The 14,226-nt window shown below is 46.9% G+C and overlaps 1 protein-coding gene across 1 annotated transcript in view; it reads right to left on the bottom strand.

Annotated features, from left to right (window-relative positions):
• DDX10 (DEAD-box helicase 10) overlaps window positions 1–14,226 on the bottom strand; it is a 1,393,858-nt gene that overhangs the window by 990,947 nt on the left and 388,685 nt on the right. The window lies entirely within an intron of this gene.

Here is a 14,226-nt window from a genome sequence, read left to right as displayed (position 1 = left end):
CACAGAACTCGGCTGCAAACAAATTACTTATTATTTAAAACTGGCTATTCTGCTTCCGTTATTTGAAGTCAAAGCAAATGAACCAATACTTAAACATTAGTTACATAATTTGGGTTAGCACACTTTCTCAAAAAATTAAAATCAAAATAAAATTATTGATAAGAAAGAATAGCTGTGTAAAACCTTACCATAATCATAGATGTCCTTCTCTTCAATACTGCAGTATTCTTAACCCGAGGGATCTCCCACTTGAAGGTGACCCGACGTTGGCTAATATACAAGTCTTATACTACTCTAGGGTACGTGGGACATCGCAATAGGTTGCCATCGGATGTAGGCCATAAAAGCTACGTACACATGTACCATCCTCAGAACTGCATGCCCCAGGAGGAATAACAGACTAAGGATATAAAAGGTCAGTACGTCCAAGTAGAGTAACAGACTGGGGGGGGGGGGTTGAATACTGCAGCAGTGAAGGGAAGGGCATCTATGATTATGGTAAGATTCTACACAACTATTATATGCCCTTCTATTCACTTGCTGCAGTACTCTTAACCTGAGGGAGAATGCCAAAGCTCAAGAAGAAAGGGAGGAGAAAGAAGCAGAGAAGTTCTCAATAAAGCCATGTAAAATGGCTTTAGCAAACCCAGCTCTACATCTGGAAATGCCATCTAGTTTGTAGTGTTTGGTAAAGGTATGGATAGAAGACCAGGTGGCTATTTTAAGGATGGCATTGTTATCTAAGTCGTTGAAGAATGCCTTAGAGGAAGCCATAGCCCTGGTAGAGTGGGCTTTCATGGGTAGAGAGTCTCTTTCCATGGAGTGTGTAACAAAGGCAAATAGTATTTGAAATCCAAGAAGAAACAGTCTGCTTGGAAACAGGTAAACCACTAGCCCTGGGATGAAAGTTCACAAACAACTGATGAGATTTCCTGATAGCTTTGTCCATGTAAAACCCAAATTGTCTGTGTTCACCTAAAGAGTGTAGTACCTTCTCACTGTGGTTTTGTCGAGAAGGGAAGAGGGTAGATAATTGAATGAACTGGTTAAGGGATAACTCATTAACTACTTTTGGTATAAAGTAAGGATTTGTTCTCAAGGATACCCTATCCTTATAAAATACCAAGAAGGGCGGCACTGCCATGAGGATTTTACGCACCAACATCCTTCTGGCTGAGGTCAAGGCCACTAGTAAACATTTTCCAAGGGAAATATTTGAGTGAGGCAGAGGATGCGGGCTCAAATGGGGCCAGGGCCAGCTTCTCTAGAACAAAATGAAGGTCCCAAGGAGGAGGAATATGTTTCTTGGAAGGCCTAAAGTGAAGGACGCCCTAAAGGAATTGTTTCACCTCAAAACTGGATGCAAGAAGGCAGACAAACAAAAATACCTGACGTGTGCATTGACAGAAGAATAAGCCAAGCCAGCAGAGAGCTAGTCACACAAGTAAGACAGAACCACTGGGATTCCCACTGTCAGTGGGTCTTGGCTCTTCCAGAGAAACCAGAGTGAAAATCTTTTCCACCTGGAAACGTACGATTTTCTTGTAGTGGGTTTTCGGGCTTCCAGCAAAACCCTGAGCACATCCTCTGAGAATAGGTGTCTGAAGGGGATTAGAATCCTATCACCCACATTGTCAGCTGTAGTGTTGACAGGTGTGGGTGTATTAGGTATCCTTTGCTCTGTACAAGTAGTTCCACTCTGTGGGGTAACTTGTGGTGATGGCTCTTGGCTAAATGTAGAAGGAGAGGGAACCAGTGCTGTCTTGGTCAAAAGGAAGTCACCAGCAAGATTTGTGGTTGGTCTTCTTGAATCTTGAACAGGACCTTTGGTATTAGAGGAGGAGGAGGGAATGTACAGAAAAACATCCCCTTCCAAGAGAGGGAGAGAGGGTCTACCTTCCAGGCCAGAGGACTTGGGACTCTGGCACAACATTTTGGAAGCTGTCTGTTCAAGGGGAAGGCAAATAAGTCTGAGGAATACCCCACTGGTGGACTATGTCCAGGAATATTTCCCTGTGAAGCATCCATTCACAGGACTGAGTCAGGCATCTGTCTAAGGAGTCTGCCACAAAATTCCAGTTGGAGGGAATGTACATTGCCTGAATAGTCATGTGGCATTGTGCCAAAAATTCTCATACCAGAACAGCCAACCTGCGCAGGAGATAGGATTTGGTCCCCCCCTGTTCACGTACCAGAGGACTGTCATGCTGTCTGTGAACTCTTGTAGACGGCATGGACAAATGAGAGTGTGAAGGCTGCCAGCCCAGGTAGCTGGGATTTTGTAAATAATTCTGTGTTACTTGCAAATAGTAATATGGTTTGTATGCTTGTCTTAAAAATATAAGAAAACTTTTAGTTATGTACTCACCATAACTTCAGATGTTTGGGATCCATCTTGCCTACATTCTGACTGATGGGTTCGGAGCCGATCCCTCGGCTCCGACTCGGCACGCTTATGCCAAAGAGCGAAGTCTCTTATTGGCTGAGCTTACTATATCCCAGGATGCACCACTACCAGTCCCCCAGATCTAGTTTGTCCGCATACATGCACACATGCACGCCCTGCTTATATAACATCGTCAGATGAAACAAGATAAAACAGTAGAACTCAAAACCGTTTAATCTCTTCTGATCTCCAAGGCAGGGGGAAGGAGGGTGGGTATTAGGAATGTAGGCGAGATGGATCCCAAACATCTGAAGTTATGGTGAGTACATAACTAAAAGATGTTATGTGATCCTATCTCGCCTACATTCTGACTGATGGGACAGCGTCCTAGCACCTGAATCCTGGGTGGCTCACTGGAAAACACTCCTGAGTACCGTGGAACCAAATTATGCTCGCCCTGTAGATGCCACATCCAATTTATAGTGGGAAATGAAAGTGTGCGATTTGACCAAGTAGCCGCAGCACAAATCTCGATATAGCAAGCTTGGAATGAAAGGCTATAGAAGTCGCCATAGCTCTGGTGGAGTGAGCTTTGATAGATGTTGTAGGTTGCTTATTCAAGAAGAATAAGCCTGAGTTATACAATCTCTAATCCATTTGGAGATAGTAGCTTTTGTAATGGTTTTACCCAATTTATTGTCTGAGAAGGACACAAACAATTGGTCTGACTTACGAAATTGCTGAGTCCTGTCTAAATAGAAGCGCAATTGCCTGTGAACATCCAATTTATGGAGAGTGTATTCTGCTTCATTGGAGAATTTTGGGAAGAAAACTGGTAGCTCTAGAGATTGTTGAAGACAAAGATTAGAACAGACCTTTGGGACAAAGGATGGATTAGGCCTAAGTGATACTCTGTCCTTGTGGAAAATCAAGCACGGTTTAATAGATAGGGCTTGAAGCTCTGAAACTCTTCTTGCAGAAGTAATTGCAACTAAGAAGGCAGTTTTCCAAGACAGATATTTTAACTCACATGTAGCAGCCGGTTCGAAAGGGGGAGATGTTAATGCACGAAGCACCAAATCAAGATCCCACGGAGGCGCAGGATGAAAAACTGGGGGTCTTAACAGGCCCGCACCTTTAATAAAGGTCTTGCATAATCTGCTGCTCATCAATGGAGGATCCATGGATTCGTGGAATTTAGAGATAGCCGCCAGTTGGACTTTAATAGTAGAGACAGAAGATCCTTGATTAAACAGGGATGTTAAGAATTTCAAAACTTCCGGGTTCGGAGCAGTGATAGGGTCTAAGCCCTTGAATTGAGCCCAGATAGCAAACCTCTTCCACTTACTGAGGTACAATTTGTTAGTGGTGGGTTTGTGGGCCGAAGATAAAATGTGAATAACTTCCGGGTCTAATGTGTGACTTCTGACCAAGGTCGGAAGTGGAGGAGCCAGGCTGTCAACTTCAAGGAGTGTAGGGACTGATGCTGTCGTCCCGACTGATGGATTAGCAGATCCGGAGTTAGATCTAACGTCCAAGGATCGTCCACCGCATGTTTCTTCAGGTAGGGAAACCATACCTGACGAGGCCAGTATGGAGCAATCAGTATCATTGTGGACCTCAATTGAGAAGCTTTTTGAATGACTTTGGGGAGAAGTGGTATCGGAGGAAAGGCATAAAGTAGCCCTGTTGGCCAAGGTTGTGCTAGAGCATCCAAAGCTGCTTCCCCTTGATGTGGAGTCAAGGAGAAGAACCTTTTGCACTTCGTGTTTAGTGGCGTTGCAAATAGATCGCAGCACGGCGTTCCCCATCTCCTGAAAACCTGAGCTGCTACTGTTTCTTTTAGGGACCACTCGTGGGGAGAGAGAATTGTCCTGCTCAATTTGTCTGCCAATATATTTGATTTTCCCGGAATGTGGGTCGCTACCACGAAACGGTTGGTAGCTACCGCCCATTCCCACACCCTCATGGCCTCTCTGCAAAGGGGGTAAGATCTGGTCCCTCCTTGTTTGTTTAGATACCAAACCACCGACATGTTGTCTGTGTGGATGGCGATGATGCCCTGAGGAAGAAACTTGTGTAAGGCCTGTAGGGACAGAAGTACAGCCCTCATCTCCAACACACTGATGTGGAGAAGAGCTTCGTCTGGAAGCCAGGAGCCCTGAACTAACCTGCCCAGACAATGCCCCCCCCACCCTATCTGGGAGGCATCTGTCGTCAGGGTAACCACTGGAGAGGGAATAACAAAAGGGCTTCCTTGATTTAGATTGGATGTCTGAAGCCACCAGCGAAGGTCCCGCTTGCATGTTTCTGTAATCATGATGGGATGATTGAGGGAAGGTCCTGAAAGGACCATTGAGTTGACAATAGCCACTGAAGAATCCTCATGTGCAATCTTGCCAGAGGAACTAGAAGAACCGTGGCAGACATTGAACCTAAAACTTGTAGGACCATCCTGGCTGGGGCTTTGGATCTTGAAATCAGAGCTTGAACTTGGCCCTGTAAAGTTTGGATCCTTTCGGTAGTAAGAAAACGCATCAATTTTGAGTCTATCTCTGCTCCTATGAACCTTATGCTGAGAGGGCAGCAAGACAGACTTTGACCAATTGAATGTAATCCCCAGGGAAGCACCCAGGAGATGGTGGCTTTGAGGTTGTCCATTAGTAGATGCCTGGTGGTGGCAGTCAGGAGCCAGTCGTCCAGATAGGGAAACACTTGGAATCCAAGACTTCTCAGGTGAGCAGTCACTACTGCCAAACACTTGGTGAACACCCTGGGGCTGTGGTGAGACCAAAGGGCAGTGCACAAAATTGGAAATGACTGACTCCCAGGCTGAAGCGCAGATACCTCCTGGACGCCTGATGTATCGGTATGTGATAATAGGCGTCCTTGAGGTCTATGGAGCACATCCAAACATCCTTCTCCAACAATGGGAGAATGGATTGTAACGTGACCATTCGGAATTTGGATTTCGTGACGGATTGATTCAGTCTGCTGAGATCCAAAATTGGTCTCAGGTCCCCTGTCTTTTTTGGCACTAAAAAGAACCTGGAGTAATTTCCGGATCCGATCTGGTCTGTGGGGACCGGTTGGATGACTCCTTTTTCTAGCACCTTTAAAGCTTGTGCGGCTGCAATTTCCCTCTGACTGGGTGGTGGGTCCGGGATTTAATTGGACGGTGGGGGTGAACATGTGAATGGGATGGTGTAACCTCCGGCAATGATCGGAAGCACCCATCTGTCCTGAGTGATTGACTCCCAGGCTTTTAGGTGCTTGGCAAAACGGCACCCGACTGGCTCCGGAGCAGCACAGCCGGGCAATCCCTCATGATGTGTGGGAGGCTGAAGAGCCACGAAAGGACTCGCGGTCTCCAGAATTGCGGGGCCCTCTGCCGCCTCTGGGACGGCGTCTCCCAGAAAAATTTCCCCGTCCTCTGCCTCTGGAAGGGGAATCTTCCTGCTGTTGAGGAAAAAAAGTACAGTTTTGTACCTACCATAAATGTAGATGTTCGAGGATTCCCTTGCTGCAGTCCTGACAATTGGGTATAGTCCGCGTCCCAGTCGGCCCGAATACCAGAGTATAAGGCTGACGTCGGTCATGGCGCCTTAGACTGACGCCAGTACGTCAGGGTACTAATGCGCATGACCGACGTCATTTCCTCAGTCTTTTCTTGCCCCAGATGTCAGAAGACCCAAAAAGACAAGTCCCAAAAACAACCTGCACCAAAAAACATGAACAATATATACAGTAATATATACAAAAATATAAGCATGTAAACTCACCTACACAACCACCCTGAAACACAGAGGGAAGGAGGGAGGGTAAATTGGACTGCAGCAAGGGAATCCTCGAACATCTACATTTATGGTAGGTACAAAACTGTACTATGTTCTTCGCCTTCCCTTGCTGCAGTCCTGACAATTGGGTAGAATCCCAAAGCAGAGGTAAGGGAGGCTGGCAAATTATAAAGTAGCAGGAGCTGACAACATGCCTTGTAAAACAGCTGTGGCAAAACCAGCTCTAGTCTTAGAGTATATAGGCAGGTGATAATGCCTAGAGAAAGTATGCACTGAACTCCAAGTAGCTGCCTCCAGAATATCCTTAGTTGCCACCCCTTAGAAATGCTGTTGAAGTGGCAGTAGCCCTAGTGGAATGAGGCCTAATCCCAGCTGGAACCTCTTTGCCATGATGGGAATAACAAAATGCAATGCAAAAGCCAATCCACCTAGAAATAGTTTGTTTTGACACAGGCTTGCCCTGTGAACTTAAAGCAAAAGAAACAAGTAACTGCTGAGACTGCCTAAAATCTTTAGTCCTGCTCAAATAATAACGCAATTGCCTGTGTACATCTAAAGTGTGCAAAATCTTTTCCCCTTTATTTTGAGGATCTGCAAAAACGTAGGCAAATGAATAGTTTGGTTTAAAGCCACACTAGAAACCACCTTAGGCATAAAGGAAGGATTAGTACGTAATGATACCCTGTCCTTATGGAAAATCAAAAGGGCTCTACTGCCATAAGGGCCTGCAACTCAGACACCCTTCTTGCAGAAGTAATAGCCAACAGAAAAGCAGTCTTCCATGACAAATATTTCAATTCAGCCGTAGCTGCAGGCTCAAAAGGTTGTAGAGTAAGTTTTTCCAACACAAAATTGAGATCCCAAGCAGGAGTAGGAGCTCTACGGGGGTCTTATATTCTTTGCCCTCTAAGAAACTGCTTGAACAAAGGATGCGAAAACAAAGGTGGGTCACAATCATAGTGAGCTGAAATTGCTGCAGCATGAATCTTTATGGAAGAGAAAGACAAACCTTTGTCCAATAATTCAGTAAGATATTGAAGAGCCACACTCAAATTAGGCTCTGAAATCTCCAAATTCTTTGCTGTACTCCAAAATAAAAATCTCTTCCATTTTTCTGCGTACACTCTCCTAGTACTAGGCCTTCTAGCTTCCATAATCACATTTAAAACTTGTTGAGGAAGCTGAGACCTACCATGCCTCAACACAGAATATGCCAAGCTGTGAGATGAAGAGATGGAAGCTTGACATTGAGCAGATGACCGTCCTTCTGAGATAACAGATGAGGAATCAGAGGTAAAGGCCATGGAGGCTTCTTTACAAGACTCCTTAGAAGTGGGTACCAGTGTTGCCGAGGCCAATCTGGAGCTATCAAAATCATCCTTGGCCTGTCCTGTCTGACCTTTAGTAATACCTTTGGAAGAAGAGGTAGAGGTGGAAAGGCATAGACATGAAGGTTTTTCCAACTGAAAGACAGAGCATCCACTTTCCAAGCTGTGTGATGAAACCCCTTTGTGCAATACTTTGGCAGCTGGTGGTTTAGTGGAGAAGCGAACAGATCTATGTCTGGAGTTCCCCATGACACTGTCAATTTCTGAAATACATGAAGATCCAGTTTCCACTCGTGGGGATCCATGATTTGTCTGCTTAATACATCTGCTAGGGAGTTCTGTGCTCCTGGCAGAAACCTTGCCTGAAGAGTCAGTTGCAGGCTTAACGCAGTCTCCCATAGAATCATTGCTTGCCTGCATAGAGGATAAGAATGTGTTCCCCCTTGCTTGTTGATGTACCACATGACAGTTGTGTTGTCTGTCAGAATCAACACCTGCCCTGGAAGAAGTAACTCCTTGAACGCCATCAATGCAAACTGGACTGCTAACATCTCCTTCATGTTGATATGTAGATGCTGTAGTCTGGCAGGCCACTTGTCTTGTATCCACTTTCCATTTAGATGAGCTCCCCAAGCAGTGTCCGAGGCATCTGTCGTTAAAATCTGACTCGCCTCTGGCCGGGTCACAGAGAGTCCCTTGTTTAGGTGACATTCCTGAGCCCACCACAAGAATTCCTTTTGAAGGCAAGGTATTATTTGAATGACAGTGTCCAAATCTTGGCAGTGCTGTGTCCATACATTTTGAGATACCATTGCAGCTTCCTCATATGCAGTTTGGCATTGGGAAGCACCAGAATACAAGATGCCATGAACCCTAATGCTTGAAGGACTGTCCTTGCAGTCAGCACGGACTGATGAGATAGTTGATGGAAGTAAAGTGACAGACTCTTTTGTTTGTCCGGGGTTAAAAGGCCATCTGGGCTGCTGTATTCAGTCTCACACCCAGGAAGCACATGTCTTGAGAGGGTACTAGACTGGACTTTATTTCGTTCACAGAATACCCTAGGCATCTTAGCACTGCCATGACATATTCCAGATGCTGTAGAAGGTGTTCCTTTTCTTGAGCCAGAATCAGGCAGTCGTCCAAGTAAGGATAAATTTGAATGCCTTGAAGCCTGAAGTAAGCTATCACTGGAGCCAGAACCTTTGTGAATACTCTGGGCGCAGTAGATAAGCCAAAGGGCAATGCAGAGAACTGATAATGAAAATCTCCAGTTCGAAACCGCAGATACTTTCTGCAACTTAGCCTTATGGGCACATGAAGGTAAGCTTCCTTGAGATCCAAAGTTACCATCCAGTGATCCTTGCCCAGCAGAGGTAACAGTTGCTGTAACGTCAACATCTTGAACTTGGGAATGTCCAGATAAGTGTTGAGGATAGATAAATCCAAAATTGGTCTCCACGTGTTCCCCTTCTTTGGTACTAGGAACAGGCGAGAATAAAATCCAAGCCCCTTTCTGACACAGGGACTGGCTGAATAGCCCCTATCTGGAGTAACTGAGAAACTTGCTTGTGAGCCTCTTTTCTTTGTGGAGGAGGAACATCTGGCATGCCTTTGAAAGGGGCATTGTGTGGAAATAAAATCTGTACCCGTGATGAATGATATCCAGCACCCATCTGTCTTGAGTGATTAAATCCCAATTTTCTTTGAAAAGAGACAATCTTCCTCCCAAAGGAGCTGCCAGACGAGAGTCCACTGGCAGCTGAAAAGGCAGGTCATTGGTTCTGCTTACGAAAGGACTGACCCCTGCCCTCACCAGAAGTCTGAGCAGGTGAACTGTCTGATCTAGGCCTAAACGAACCTTGAGCCCTGCCCCTACCACGCCTAGACCTACCCCTAGACTGGGAACCATAAGCAGGATATGTCCACCCCTTAGCAGGCCAATTTCTACTAAACTTGGAGGCTGCACCTGCAAAAATCTTTAACAGTCTGCATAGACTTAGCTTTGTCCTCCATTTTCTTTAAAACTGCTTCCACAGGCGGTCCAAACAACACATCAGACTGTAAAGGAGCATCCAAAATCCTGGTCTTAACATGCTCAGCTAAATTCTGATCCTTCAACCATGCATGTCTGCGAAGAACAGAACTAGTAGCAGCCACCCTCGAGGAGGCCTGGACAGCATCAAAACCACACTGCAAAGAATGCTTACCCACTTGTTCAGACACATGAACCAAATCCAGCAATTCTTTACACTCAATACCTTCCGCCAAAGCATCCACCTTAGATTTCAATTGTGAAAGGAGATAATTCTGATATTTCAGCATATGAAATTGACAATTCAACGCCCTCATGGCTAGAGTGGAAGAAGTATATACTTTCTTACCCCACCTATCCAAAGCCCTTGCCTCTTTATCAGAGGGTACAGGATTTTTAACCACAGAAGCTTTAACACCTTTAGGCCCCTGAGAAACAGTTTCTGGGTCCGCCCTGGGACTCTTAAACAAATACTTATGAGCTTCGGGCACCCTATAATACCTATCAGGCTTAACAGGAGCAGGAGGCAAGGAATCAGGGTTCAGAGAAGCCTCTGCAAAACATCCTCCACCACATTCAACACAGGAGGAATAGCTAAGGGCCTATGCTGGGGCAAAACAAGAATTCCCTAAGCCTTTTCTGGAGTCAGAGTAATCTTGGCCTTCCCATTTAAAGTGCTCCCTCATGGAGTGAAGAGTCTCTGAAAATGAAAAATCCTCAGGAGGAGAAGCTGAAGGAGTGGAATCATCCACATCAGAATCAGAATAAGTAGGAAACTCTTGCAAGTCTTCCACAGAAGACTCTGAAGCCTGTGAACACTGTTCAAAACTATCAAACTCCTGTTCCACCCTAGGCCTCTTATCAGATGGCAGCATAGAACCTCTAATCAGAGTAATCAAATCTTCTGCCATTTTAAGCATATGTTTCTTAGGCACAGAGCCCGAAATGCTAGGAGAAGCCCCTACAGAAGCTGAACTTGGCCTTCCTCTAAAAGAAGCTTTGGCAACAGAAGGAGAGGCCCTAACTACCTTGGGAAGAGAGGGAAGAACAGTTACCTGAGAAGCCCCTCAGCCTGGCCTACCTCCTGAGAGGGCACATCCTGTAACAGTAAAGTATCTGCCTGAGACTCCATAGAGACTCCTGGCAAAACCTCTGGCTCCCTGAGCCTTCTAAAGGACCGGCGTCCGGGACTGCCGGTTCCTCACCCCTAGACTTCACTGTTTTGTCCTTGCGCTTCTTAGATGAAGCAGGCGTCGGAGCATCCGACGGCATAGTATAATTGCAACGCTTCCCAAACACTAACCTAGCACAATCAAGCCTCCTCTTAATAGTGCGCTTTGTTAAATCTAGCACAAGAGCGGCAACCAACAACGTCGTGCTCAGGCCCTAAACAAGGAATACACAATGTATGATAATCCCTATGCGGTATCTGCTTCCCACAAGAAATACAGTTATTCACTTTTTCTGACATCCGTTAAATACTGAGGCAAGAAAAACCAAAATGTTCCAACGGGTTACTTAGCCAACTCTGTATTCGGTCTGAAACTCCGGTTTCGGAAAATCTCAGAACGCCAACCTGCACTCGCAAAATTGCTTCTGCATCGGACCATGCGGCAAAAAAGACTGAGGAAATGACGTGGGTCATGCGCATTAGTACCCTGACGTACTGACGTCAGTCTAAGGCGCCATGACCGACGTCAGCCTTATACTCTGGTATTCGGGCCGACTGGGACGCGGACTATACCCAATTGTCAGGACTGCAGCAAGGGAAGACGAAGAACATCTTACGTGATTTACGGAACCACATCTTCCCCCCTCCTTTAGCCTTGGGATAAGGCCGAAAGGGAGTGGAATAACGGGCACCTACGGCAGATAAAGTTTTTCCCTCTTGCTCACAGCGGGTAAGGGTGTCCTTAACCTTAGGTCCAAACAAAGAGGACCCATCAAAGGGAGCGTCGGCGAAGGAAGACTTGAAGGCCTCCGCAAACTGACACAAGCGGAGCCAGGCTTGTCTCCGTAGAGCCACGCCTGTGCCTGCCTTACCGCCCCTTCGCCGCATAGGAAATGAGCCTCATGGACGAGTTAGAAATTGACGTAAGGATAGCTAACTGAGAGCTAACCGACTGGGCTAGCTGCTCAGGCAGGTTACCCGAGAGGGAATCTGACAGCTCCTTGACCAGATCCCTCTGAAGCCTAGTAAAATGTGCCAAATAATTCAGAGACCTTAAAGTAAAGGCCGCTGAAGTCAGGGTGCGCCTCCGCATCTGTCCATGCTCCTAGACTCCTTATTAGGAGGATGGACGGACGTTGAAGCCTCTGCCACGTCCTGTTGTGTAGCAGATGCCACCACCATGGCATCTACAGCCACGCCTTTAGTGAGGAACTCCTTCTCGGGTGGGGCAGACAAAAATTTATTAGGACGAGAAGGGACTGGTTCCACGGTATCTGGATGTTCCCACGCCCTTCGACAAACTAAATCCAGGAGCTCGTCGAAGGGCGGAGACACCCAGGAGGCGGAGGGCTGAGCCCCAAAGGCCTTGAGGAGCACTGACTCATCAGCAGAGGGGGGTTTGGATATCCAGCCGCCTCATTGTTTGAGGATCTCTAAGATGTCTGCAAATGAGACATCATCCGAGGACGACTGGGACCCTCCGCATCATCAAGATCAGTGTCCGATGTAATAGACTCGGGGAGTCCACGTGCTTCCTCTTGCACGATCTCTTCCTTGGGGGTTCCTCCAAGACAACTCAAGAACCCTCAGGAGGAGGGAACCCCAATGGGGTAACCTCAGGCCCAGGGGCTCCGCTGCTACGGACAGGGAACTGCCAAAGACCCAGTCTCCACGCCCAGGGAAGGTGCCGGTAAAGCCGGAGAGATGGCGAAGACTTGGCCAAAGCACTCCTCATAGCTCTGAAAGCCGGACCCCAGAATCCTGGGAGTGTCCGGTCCCCGAGCCATGATAGCAGACGGAAGTCCCGCAGCCGGCACCGAGAGGGAGGCTCGGAACCGAAAGCATAGGTCCCAAACATCACCCCGGTCCAGCCGAAGAAGTCCGTGTACCAAACTCGACCAAGACCGGTTGGAGTAAGGGTCGGAGCCGACCCTAAGATCTCCACCGGCTCCAACAGCACCTGCTCCGATGGAGCCGGGCGGTCGGAGGAGGAATAGCAATGGGATGGGCATGGGCTATCGGCTCAAGCCAACTGGGTCGGAGCCAAACAAATTTTTGAAAGACTGGGGACTGGAACAGTCTTTGGAGCACCCTGTCTATATCCGAATCCGACATCCTCAAGACTTAGAGGATACTGAACGGGTTCGAGATGGCCTCTCCAATGGCCCCAAAGGGCTAGGGGACCGCCCGAGGCGACTCGATGACTATCGGCGCCGAAGGAATACCCACACTAGTTTCCATCGGTGCCGAGGAGGACTTCGGCCGAGGAGGAAGTGTCTGAGCGGGCAACCCTTGTCGGCTCCGAGACCAGTGGAGCCGAAGGTGACCGCCTCGATGCCCCAGCCATCGGCTCCAAGCCAGAGGAGTCGAGACTGGTGGCATCGAGGCAGACCGTTCGCCCTCGGGCCCAAGTCCTTGGAGCCAAGGAGAAGCCTGCCTATGTCTTTTGGCGGCGGATCCGACGGACTGGTCGGAGCCCGCCTTTCTTTTAGCTGGAGAAGGAGAGGATGCCAAAGCTTCTTCAAAGGAGGGTTTTATTAAGCCTTTAAGGATGAGTTTATTTTTCCTCTCCTGGAGGACCCTCGAAGAAAAAGCGTGACACACGCTGCATGACTCTTGTAAATGTTTTGCACCCAAACAATAAACACAGAGAGAGTGGTCATCTGTGATTGACATTTTAAAATTACATTTGGTGCATTTTTTGAAGCCCGAAGGCCTAGGATTTTGAGACATTATGACCAAAAATGCAGTAATTCTCTGACAGCAAGAACACACAATCCTAATTTGACTTTACTTAACTGACTCTACAAAAATCAGTTTACAACTGCCGGTTTAACAATCCGAACAACAAAAAACTCAAGGGGATCTGAAATCCCAAAGGTTTGAGTGGGGTTAACTGACCGGGAAAGGCCCTACAGATGAAGGAGGCCTGAAATCAGAAACCAACGCCCAATCACACTACAAGTTTTCACAAAAAACCTTCAATCACTACACAAAGCACAGAATAGCCGTTAAAACAGCTTTTTATGACAGGAAAAGCAATTTTCTGACAGAAAAAAGTAAGTAAAATACTACTCAGCTCAGCCAGCTCGAGACCACGTCTTCGCTAGTTAGCGGCAAACGAGATCTGGGGGACTGGTAGTGGTGCATCCTGGGATATAGTAAGCTCAGCCAATAAGAGACTTCGCTCTTTGGCATAAGCGTGCCGAGTCGGAGCCGAGGGATCGGCTCCGAACCCATCAGTCAGAATGTAGGCGAGATAGGATCACATAACATCTGTATGTTATGTACTATGCTTCACAAATGTAACCACAGTGTACCGTACCGGAAAAAAACAGAAATGTATATACCTGTTCATATGTATGTTTTCATGGTAGAAGTTGAAAAATATAGAGTTAAGTTGGAAAACTCTAAGAAAATAAGTTGAAATTCTTTACGACTGTGGTATCTCTCAGTTTTAGCTTGGAGACAGAATGTCTGCAGCTAGAAATTCTTTCTATTGTCTGGAA

Source organism: Protopterus annectens, chromosome 5.part0 (genome assembly GCF_019279795.1).
Source record: "Protopterus annectens isolate FY-2018-M chromosome 5.part0, PAN1.0, whole genome shotgun sequence".
Taxonomy (NCBI): Eukaryota; Metazoa; Chordata; order Ceratodontiformes; family Protopteridae; genus Protopterus; species Protopterus annectens.
The sequence above is the reverse complement of the archived record's forward strand: the minus strand, read 5'-3'. Positions and strand labels throughout refer to the sequence as shown.